The following is a 12,041-nucleotide window of genomic DNA, read 5'->3' on the forward strand; positions in this document are numbered from 1 at the left end:
GGCAAAGTAAACTACCGTAAGTTTCTGATACGACGTTCATTGACTTTAAGCATCTAATTTGAGTTTCACACTGATCATATAAATTCCTAAGATTTTCTATATCCCTTACATTTCTAACAGGGGAAAGATTTAACAGTTTATTCATGTGAGCATTTATTACCAAATCTTTTCTCCCAAACCTATTAGTTAACAATTCTATAGCTGAATCGTAGTTCTCATTTGTAAGCGAAAGTCCGGAAACGGCATTATAAGCTACCCCACCAAGTAATGACTTTAAGTAACTGAACTTATTTACTTTCGATAATGAGTCATTTTTATGGATAGCTGCCTCAAATTGACTCCAAAATTCCTGCCAATTGCTAGAATCACCAAAAAATTTAGCGATAGTCAATCTTGGAAGGCGAATTATTATTTTCAAGTTTGGAATCTATAGCGGTTTCATTAGGATCCGAATTTTCGAGTTTGTGTAATTCTCTTAATTTTTTTCTTGCTCTAAATTGCCACAGTTGGATTTTTTCTTCATATTCTAGAGCGGATGAAACTTCAAGTTCAAATTCATCCTCTGGGACATTCAAATCCTGTTCTATTTGAGTGTTTAAATCACTCAGAGTTTTTGCCTTTTCGTTTAATATGTCTAAAGTTTCTTCTATTACATTTATACTAACGTCATCTTTGCTTAATTCTGTCTCAATTTTGTTTAGTACCTGGACACTGCAATCCTTAATACTTTGCGTTTCGATTTAAGCTTAGCAACAGGATCTTCCATAATTACTTTAAAATAGAAAACTTATCCTACCTGTTTTTTGCAGGCTTCGCACACTTCACACCGTGCTCATCCATACTTACGAATCCATATTTTCGAATATTGGCCGACTTCCCGGCATATAGCACCAAAAATGTTTATGTACGCACTAATGTACACTATTCGAATCACGAATGTCGCTGCCCACGCATCTAACTATCTAACGACGTATCTAAATGCCACATCTAAATCTCTGCAAGCGGTGGTTCAGCTATAATTCTATGATCAAATACTCAATCTAGTTTTAAAAGGATTTATTAAAATACTAAAGTTAATGTAATCTAGCATCTAGAATCGAATTTAAAGTTACATCTCAGGAGCAGCGTTCTAGCTGCGTCGTAACAAATCGAAAGTCAAGTTCTCACAGTTGCCATTCTGAGGCAGCGAAAAGTTTTTTCTAACCAAACCGGGACTTCGGCATAGTGAAAGTTTCTAGTCAAACTGGAACAGACATGATAAAAATTAACAAAAAGTTTTTTTTTTTTTTTTTTCCACAACTCAGAATTTTTTTTCTGAGCTCATCCTTTCTAAAGAATAGAATTCCAAGAAAAGATTGGATTCTGGTCTATTTTTAGAAACGGTGAGACAACATTCCCAGACAAAAGGGGGATGAGTTAATTTTTATCATGTCTAGAAGACATGAGAAAAATTAACAAAAAGTTTTTTTTTCCCCACAACGCAGAATTTTTTTCTGAGCTCTGAAAATATTTTCCCAGCCGATCTCATTTCGTTTTTCGACTTTCACTTTCAACTCTTCTCTTTTATAGAAAAGAGTTTCTGTTCAGAACACTGTGGGCTTTTGAAAAGGCAACACGCCTCCCTCTCCACCCTAATCGGGAATCCATGATGTTCCTAAGAAGAATTCTTTGAGTATTCTTTAAAGTATGGGTTCAAAGGATTCTTTTAAATAGTTGCAAGTAAACCTTGTATCATTTTCTGTTGATCATGAATCTATTAAAAAACTTCAATGCCTAGTTTTAGGGCTACCTATACCCGACATGATTCATATGTTTTACTATACGTTTTAGATGAGACCGTCTCTTAAAAACATGATTTTCCTATTCAAAGTTGAAATGATTTTCCAAAAGCATGATCCCTTAAAAAAAACATATGTGTTTGTGTAGGTGTGGTGGGACGGTTAGATTTCTTTCTTACGAGATAATCATCTCCACGAGATGTGTTTTGGATATCTTCTCCACCCTCTCGTGGTCGCTGAAATCTCATGATGGCTCAAGTGAAAAGGGTTCGTTTATTTTGACTCAACCACGTTATTTTTTTTTTTTTTGGATATCTCCTCCAACGAATCGCGGAACTCTTTTCCCTAAAATCAGGTATGTTTAGCAGGGCACGCCCTGTGAAGTGAAGGTCGGAATACTTTGACAAGTCCTGTCGAGTGGATTCTGCAACCATTTTTAAAGGATCTCAGAGAAACACCCATAAAGACGATACCAACGTGTCGTTTTTCGGAAAGGATGAAGCAGGCTCATGTTGAGAGATGTTGCTGTAAACTATTTTTTTCTTGGAAAGTTGAAAAAAATGGAGAGTAATAAGACACAGTCTCTTTTTTCGAAACTGAGTAGGAGGGTCATTTTGAGATGAGCTGGAAAATATTTTCTGAGAGATTCGAAAAAAAAATTAAAAATAAAAATATATATATATTATATAATATATATTATAAATACTTTTTCTTCATTTTTATCATGTCTTCAGACATGATAAAAATGAACGACATCTCCCTTTTTTCTTTGAAACCTCTCTCAACCTATCTCGTCCTGTTTCTCAAGTAACATTCCTTTCCTGAAAAGCTAATTTCTTTAGAAACCTAAGACAACTCCTTTCCTGAAAAGCTAATTTCTTTAGACACCTAAGACAACAGGTTGAGACATCCTTCGAACCAAAAAGAGAGTAGAGATCATTTTGAATAATGTCGAATAGACAAAACACGGCTAGCCATTTCCGTTCTATGCTTTTTCCTAGGGACGATCCACGAAGGGTCCTGTTTTGTTCACGACCCGTGGTTCACCCATGAATTAAACACGTAGGCTCGAAACTTTCTAATATCTCTACCTCCACGGTGCAGTTTGAAAGGAAGGGGACCCTCCCATCATCCCAACTATGAAATGAAACGTCAAAACAGTGCACACGTTCTAGAATAAGAACCCTTGTATCCATTTGGGGGCTCTACAGCACAGACTCAACGGAAACAAAACGGGAAATGCTTTCATAGATCACAGAGGGTGGATGCTTAAAAATAGGGTGATGTCTCGTCGATCGTGTCATTTGGAAAAAAATGTCTAATTGCTGTGAAGAAAGGATGGCCTACCTTCACAGAAAGGAGGGAAAAGTGTATATCCAAGTAGAATACACAGCACAGACTGATGTTAAGTCGAAGCTCGAGTGATTTCAATACACAAGTATGAATTCGTTCTAATAACCCTTTAGATAGGTCTCATTTGACGCATCGAGTCGAGGGGGAAAACATTTTTATGACGTGTTGCCTTTTCAACAGCTCACACTGTTCTGAACAGAAACGTAGAATGCTTTTATAGAAAATAGAATTGAAAGTGAAAGTGAAAACTCGAAATCGGATCGGCTGGGAAAATTTCTGTGAGCCGAGAAAAAATTCAGAGTCAGAAAATAATAATAATAATAATAATAATAATAATAATAATAATAACCCTTCCTTTTTTCTTTTTTAATTTGATGTCTTCACTTTTTGACTTTCTACAAGGTCAAAAGAGTGAAGATATCAAATTAATAAATAAAAAAGAAGATTTTTTTTTTTTTTCCAAATCTCAGAATTTTTCCTGAGCTCTGAAATTTTTTCCCAGCTGATCCCATTTCATTTTTTTGACTTTCATTTTCAACTCTTCTCTTTTCTATAAAAGTATTCCGCGTTTCTGTTCAAAACTGTGTGGGCTGTTGAAAAGGTAACACGTCTACCTCTCTCTCTACCCAAATCTGGAACCCATAATGTTCTTAAGAAGAATTTTTTGAAAATCTTTTACGATTTCTGAACTTTAGACAAATATAATGTTTCTTTTCGTATTTCGAAGCTATAGATGGATCCAAGAAGGCGATTCGAATGGAATGATTTGTGAATTTGGAACATGTCACCCGTTGAAGTTTTAACGGGAAACTCTATCCTTTGAGTCGATCCTAGAACGCCCCGAGTGCCGATATCGTTCTAGGATAACAATGTTTTTCGAAATCTCTTCCCGCTTTCGTCTACACAGAAATGGTTTTCATGAAAGGTGGGTCCTTTTTCCCATTCCCTTTTTAAATAATATTTGTTCAAAGTATTGTTTTTAAACACCTTTTTAGTAAAACCGTGTATCATTTTCTGTTTGTCATGAATTTATTAAAGAAATGTCAATGCCCAATTTTTATGGCTATGGATCCGACATGATTCCTATGTTTACTTACTATACGTTTTAGAGGAGATCCTCTTTTAAACATGAATTTCCTATGATTGTTGAAATGTTTTTCTCAGAGGCATGATGCTTTTTAAAACATGCGTGTGTATGTGTTGTAGGGTTAGTTTTGTCTCTTACGAGCTAGTCTGGATGTTCTCCGCGGGATGTATTTTGGATATCTTCTCCACACACTCGTGGTCGTTGAAATCTCGTGATCGTTCAAGCGAAAAGGGTTCATTTATTATTTTGGACTCAAGTGAATTCCGTTCGGCAGATCTAGATTTCCTCCAATGAGAGCCACGAATCCAAATCATTTCAAAGCTGTTTGGAAACCCATTCGCTTTTACAGCTACGAGGAAATTGGACAATGCTGATCTGAAAAGCAGAATGTCTGTATACGTATTACGTTGAGAGACTCCTTTCTAAAGGATATCAGAGAAAATTGGGACACAATTCTTGAAAACAAAATTGAAAAACGTGTCGTCTTTCGCAAAGGATGAAGCAGGCTCATGTTGTGAGATGTTGCTGGAAAATATTTTTTTTTTCTTAGAAAGTTGAAAAAATTGAAAATAGTAAGACACAGTGTCTTGTTTCAAAAATGAGTAGAAGGGTCATTTTGAGATGAGCTGGAAAATATTTTCTGAGAGATTTGAAAAAAAAATTTTTTTTTAAATGTATATATTATATAATGCATATATTATATAATATAATATATATTATAAATCCTTTTTGTTCATTTTTAACATGTCTTCAGACATGATAAAAATGAACGACATCTCCCTTTTTTCTTTGAAACCTCTCTCAACCTATCTTGTCCTGTTTCTCAAATAGAGAACATTCCTTTCTCTTGAAAATCTAATTTCTTTAGAAACCTAAGACAACAGGTTGAGACATCCTTCGAACCAAAAGGAGAGTAGAGTTTATTTTTTTATAATGTCTAATAAAAACAAAACACCGGTAGCGTTCCAACACGGGTTCACCACTTTTTCCTAAAGTCGAACACCGGGTCTCCATTCTGCTGAGTGGGCGACCCATTTTTCACCCGTAGACAAACACGGATGCTGTCAACTTTCTCCCGTAAATCATTACAGCTATGAAATGAAACGTCAAAACACTAGAACGAAACGGGAAAGACTTTCATAGATCACAGAGAGTTTATTCTTAAAAAAATAGGGTGAAGTCTCGTCGATCGAGTCAGTTGGAAAAAAAAAAAAAAAAGGTTTAAGAGCTGTGAGAAAAAGGTTGACGTACCTTCACAGAAGCTCTTTCTAGAAGGGAAAAGTATGTATCCAAGTAGAATACACAGCACAGACTGATGTCAAGTCGAAACTCGAGTGATTTCAATACACAAGTATGAATTCGCTGTAGTAACTCTTTAAATAGGTCTCATTTGACTCATCGAATCGACGGGAGAAAAATTCTCAGAGCTCAGGAAAACTTTCTATGTTTAAAAGAACGACGTGTTGCCTTTTCAAAAGCACACACTGTTCTGAACAAAAACGTGGGAAAACTTTTATAGAGAAGAGAAGAATTGAAAGTGAAAGTGAAAAAACGAAATCAGATCGGCTGGGAAAATTTCTGTGAGCCGAGAAAAAATTCTGAGTCAGGGAAAATAATAATAATAATAATAATAATAATAATAATAATAATAATCGTTCCTTTTTTCTTTATTAATTTGATGTCTTCACTTTTTGACTTTCTACAAGGTCAAAAGAGTGGAGACATCAAATTAATAAAGAAAAAAGGAAGAGTTATCTCATAATTTTTTCTGAGCTCTGAAAAGTTTTTCCCAGCCTATCCCATTTCGTTTTTTGACTTTCACTTTCAACTCTTCTCTTTTCTATAAAAGTATTCCACGTTTTTGTTCAGAACAGTGTGGGTTGTTGAAAAGGTAACATGTCTCCCTCTCTCTCTACCCAAATCTGGAACCCATGATGATCTTAAGTAGCATTCTTTAAGAATCTCTTGCGATTCCTGAACTTTAGACAAGTTGGATGTTTCTTTTCGTATTTCGAAGATATTGATGGATCAAAGAAGAAGATTTCAATGGAATGACTTCATCGTTCTAGGATAGAATATTTTTCGAGATCTCTTCCTACTTTCGTCTACAAAGAAATGCTTTTCACGAAAGTTAGGTCCTCTTTTACATTTCCTTTTTAAATAGTTGTTCAAAGAGATTTTCGTTCTGCTGATCCAGGTTTCCCACGCTTCACGCTACCCATCGCCACTCATTTCTAAAGGATCTCAGAGAAAATTAAAAAGGAGATCGTGAAAAAGAAATAGCCTCCAGTGAACACAACTCCAACAACGACAGTGGATAGATTTTTTCTGTCCTTCCAGAGATATCACCGGTGACCGATAGGTTGTTCAGCCACACGCGTGTTGTGAAAAGGCACACCATGCCTGCTTCCCTCCCAAAAATGTTTCTTCGGTAAAGGGAAAGTTTTTTTCCCACCCCTTTGAAGATTCGTTTTCCGCATTGATACCCAAATACATCGGATAGAAAAATAAATTTTTTTAAGAACATGAGGTTTCTGAAATATATTACAAACATACGTATTCATTCTAATATTTTACCTTCATTGGATGAACTAGTCTGTAAACTCTAAATTTCTTAAATGATTCCAACAACATGATATTTTAGTGTTATTTCATCAATCTTTTAAGTATATTTTGTGTCTCGTCAAATCCTTTTTATTTGAGATGGATGATTGCTAAACAAAATGGTTGAAATAGCATGATAAGAAGGAAAAATACGTTATGTTAGCAAATAGTTTACGTGACATAAATGTTATCTAACTATTTACACGGATCCAGCTAACACAAACTGGCTGTATATAAATTGTTTTGGGCGGGGGGGGGAAATTAAATTCATCTTGTCACAGGTTTTAGCTAAATTGTATATACAATGTATTAGAAATTCCTTAGAAACTTTAAACAATATAGTTGTAAGAGGTTAGAAGAAAGAAATAATAATACGGTTCTTCCAAGCTACTTTACGTAAGATTGACGAAGCATTGTAAGAAATAATAAATAAGCTCGAACAAAACACATGTATGCGTGATTTATTAAAAATATTAGACTGAATACGTATCTTATATTGGGTTTCAAGAGTGGAAATGTTCTTAAAAAATTTATTTTTCTGGCCGATGGGTTTGGATATCGATGCGAAAAAGGAATCTCCAAAGGGGTGGGAAAAAAACTTTCCCTTTTCCGAAGAAACAATATTCTATCCTAGAACGATGAAGTCATTCCATTGAAATCTTCTTCTTTGATCCATCAATAGCTTCGAAATACGAAAAGAAACATCCAACTTGTCTAAAGTTCAGGAATCGCAAGAGATTCTTAAAGAATTCTTCTTAAGATCATCATGGGTTCCAGATTTGGGTAGAGAGAGAGGGAGACATGTTACCTTTTATACAACCCACACTGTTTTGAACAAAAACGTGGAATACTTTTATAGAAAAGAGAAGAGTTGAAAGTGAAAGTCAAAAAACGAAATGGGATCGGCTGGGAAAAAATTTTCAGAGTTCAGAAAAAATTATGAGATTGAAAAAAAAAACTCTTCCTTTTTTCTTTATTAATTTGATGTTTTTACTCTTTGGACCTTGTAGAAAGTCAAAATGTGAAGACATCAAATTAATAAAGAAAAACGGAAGGATTATTATTATTATTATTATTATTATTTTCCCTGACTCAGAATTTTTTCTCGGCTCACAGAAATTTTCCCAGCCGATCCGATTTCGTTTTTTCACTTTCACTTTCAATTCTTCTCTTCTCTATAAAAGTTTTCCCACGTTTTTGTTCAGAACAGTGTGTGCTTTTGAAAAGGCAACACGTCGTTCTTTTAAACATAGAAAGTTTTCCTGAGCTCTGAGAATTTTTCTCCCGTCGATTCGATGAGTCAAATGAGACCTATTTAAAGAGTTACTACAGCGAATTCATACTTGTGTATTGAAATCACTCGAGTTTCGACTTGACATCAGTCTGTGCTGTGTATTCTACTTGGATACATACTTTTCCCTTCTAGAAAGAGACACGGTGTTCGACTTTAGGAAAAAGTGGTGAACCCGTTTTGGATCGCTACCCGTGTTTTGTTTTTATTAGACATTATAAAAAATATAAACTCTACTCTCCTTTTGGTTCGAAGGATGTCTCAACCTGTTGTCTTATTTTTCCAAAGAAATTAGATTTTCAAGAGAAAGGAATGTTCTCTATTTGAGAAACAGGACAAGATAGGTTGAGAGAGGTGTCAAAGAAAAAAGGGAGATGTCGTTCATTTTTATCATGTCGTCAGACATGATAAAAATGAACAAAAAGTATTTATAATATATATTATATAATATGTAATATTAAAATTATTAAAATGTATATATTATATAATATATATATTATATAATATATACATTTTTTTTCAAAAAATTTTTTCAAATCTCTCAAAATATTTTCCAGCTCATCTCAAAATGACCCTTCTACTCATTTTCGAAACTAGACACTGTGTCTTACTATTTTCAATTTTTTCAACTTTCTAAGAAAAAAAAATATTTTCCAGCAACATCTCACAACATGAGCCTGCTTCATCCTTTGCGAAAGACGACACGTTTTTCAATTTTGTTTTCAAGAATTGTGTCCCAATTTTCTCTGATATCCTTTAGAAAGGAGTCTCTCAACGTAATACGTATACAGACATTCTGCTTTTCAGATCAGCATTGTCCAATTTCCTTGTAGCTGTAGAAGCGAATGGGTTTCCAAACAGCTTTGAAATGATTTGGATTCGTGGCTCTCATTGGAGGAAATCTAGATCTGCCGAACGGAATTCACTTGAGTCCAAAATAATAAATGAACCCTTTTCGCTTGAACGATCACGAGATTTCAACGACCACGAGTGTGTGGAGAAGATATCCAAAATACATCCCGCGGAGAACATCCAGACTAGCTCGTAAGAGACAAAACTAACCCTACAACACATACACACGCATGTTTTAAAAAGCATCATGCCTCTGAGAAAAACATTTCAACAATCATAGGAAATTCATGTTTAAAAGAGGATCTCCTCTAAAACGTATAGTAAGTAAACATAGGAATCATGTCGGATCCATAGCCATAATAATTGGGCATTGACATTTTTTTAATAAATTCATGACAAACAGAAAATGATACACTGTTTCACTAAAAAGTGTTTAAAAACCATACTTTGAACAAATATTATTTAAAAAGGGAATGGGAAAGAGGACCCACCTTTCATGAAAACCATTTCTGTGTAGACGAAAGCGGGAAGAGATTTCGAAAAACATTGTTATCCTAGAACACTGTCGGCACTCAGAGGGTTCTAGGATCGACTCAAAGGATAGAGTTTCCCGTTTAAATCTTCAACGGGTGACTTGTTCCAAATTCACAAATCATTCCATTTTAATCGCCTTCTTGCATGCATCTATAGCTTCGAAATACGAAAAGAAACATTATATTTGTCTAAAGTTCAGAAATCGTAAGAGATTTTCAAAAAATTCTTCTTAAGAACATTATGGGTTCCAGATTTGGGTAGAGAAAGAGGTAGACGTGTTACCTTTTCAACAGCCCACACAGTTTTGAACAGAAACACGGAATACTTTTATAGAAAAGAGAAGAGTTGAAAGTGAAAGTCAAAAAAACGAAATGGGAACAGCTGGGAAAAAAATTTCAGAGCTCAGGAAAAATTCTGAGATTGAAAAAAAAAACTCTTCCTTTTTTCTTTATTAATTTGATGTCTTCACTCTTTTGACCTTGTAGAAAGTAAAAAAGTGAAAAGACATCAAATTAAAAAGGAAGAAAAGGAAGGGTTATTATTATTATTATTATTATTATTATTATTATTATTTTCTGACTCTGAATTTTTTCTCCCTGAATTTTCATCCTTTCCGAAAAACGATACGTTGGTATCGTCTTCATGGGTGTTTCTCTGAGATCCTTTAAAAATGGTTGCAGAATCCACTCGACAGGACTTGTCAAAGTATTCGGACCTTCACTTCACAGGGCGTGCCCTGCTAAACATACCTGATTTCATGGAAAAGAGTTCCGCGATTCGTTGGAGGAGATATTCCAAAAAAAAAAAAAAATAAAAATAACGTGGTTGAGTCAAAATAAACGAACCCTTTTCACTTGAGCCATCACTAGATTTCAGTGACCACGAGAGGGTGGAGAAGATGTCCAAAACACATCTCGTGGAGATGATTATCTCGTAAGAAAGAAATCTAACCATCCCACCACACCTACACAAACACAAATATTTTTTTTTTTAAAGGATCATGCTTTTGGAAAATCATTTCAACTTTGAATAGGAAAATCATGTTTTTAAGAGAGGGTCTCATCTAAAACGTAGAGTAAAACATATGAATCATGTCGGGTATAGGTAGCCCTAAAACTAGGCATTGAAAGTTTTTAATAGATTCATGATCAACAGAAAATGATACAAGGTTTTACTTGCAACTATTTAAAAGAATCCTTTGAACCCATACTTGAAAAAGAAAGGAAGAAACATCCAGCTAGTTCGTCTAAAGTTCAGAAAGGTTAAGAGATTCTCAAAGAATTCCTCTTAAGAACATCATGGATTCCCGATTAGGATAGAGAGGGAGCCGTGTAGCCTTTTCAAAAGCCCACAGTGTTCTGAACAGAAACTCGAAATACTTTTATAGAAAAGAGAAGAGTTGAAAGTGAAAGTCGAAAAACGAAATCAGATCGGCTGGGAAAATATTTTCAGAGCTCAGAAAAAAATTCTGAGTTGTGAAAAAAAAAAAAAAAAACTTTTTGCTAATTTTTATGATGTTTTCTAGATGTGATAAAAATTAAGCCCTCCCCCTTTTGTCTATTAATGTTGTCTCACCGTTTTTAAAAAAAAGACCATAACCCTATCTTTTCTTGGAATTCTATTCTTTAGAAAGGATGAGTCATGATCTATTTTTAGAATATGGGAGACAACATTCCCAGACAAAAGGGGGTGAGTCAATTTTTATCATGTCTAGAACTTATGATAAAAATTAACAAAAAGCATTTATAATACATATATTATATAATTTTTTTTCTTTTTTTTTCTCCACGACTCAGAATTTTTTCTGAGCTCTGAGAAATTTTTCCCAGCCGATCCCATTTCGTTTTTCGATTATCACTTTCAACTCTTCACTTTTCTATAAAAGCATTCCACGTTTCTGTTCATAACAGTGCGTGCTGTTGATGAGGCAACAGTCACAAGCGAACCCTAGTCACAAGATAATATGAGACTAGAAGACTAATTTAGCTTATTGATCCAAAAAATGTGCCATGCTAGAACTCAGAATTATTTTCAGAGCGGCGCTTTCCAGTATCCACTCCCAAGATTTTAGATTTGCCCTCAATCATCCATGGGTGACATGTTCCAAATTCATAAATTCTTCAAATGGAATCCCCTACTTTAACAAATGGCTACGAAATTCGTAAAGAATATCATGGCATTGGGTAAAGAGACAGACGTGTTGCCTCTTCCACAGCCCACACGGATCTGAAGTGAAACGCGGAATGCTTTTATAGATACCTGGGAAATTGAAAGTGAAAGTCAAAACCCAATCGAAAGTAAAAGCCCAACAGAATTAAACAAGAATGAGTCATGGTCTATTTTTAGAAAGAGTGAGACAATATTCCCAGACAAAAAGGGAAGGGAGTTAATTTTTATCATGTCTAGAAGACATGATAAAAATTAACAAAAAGTTTTTTTTTTTTCACAACACAGAAATTTTTTCTGAGCTCTGAGAATTTTTTCCCAGTCGGCTTGGTTTACGAAACCAGATATATTCAAATTGTTTCTAAAGAGGCTACTC

This window comes from Stegodyphus dumicola, chromosome 2 (genome assembly GCF_044657685.1).
Source record: "Stegodyphus dumicola isolate Sdum_Otavi_A_Nest chromosome 2, ASM4465768v1".
In the NCBI taxonomy this organism is placed as follows: Eukaryota; Metazoa; Arthropoda; class Arachnida; order Araneae; family Eresidae; genus Stegodyphus; species Stegodyphus dumicola.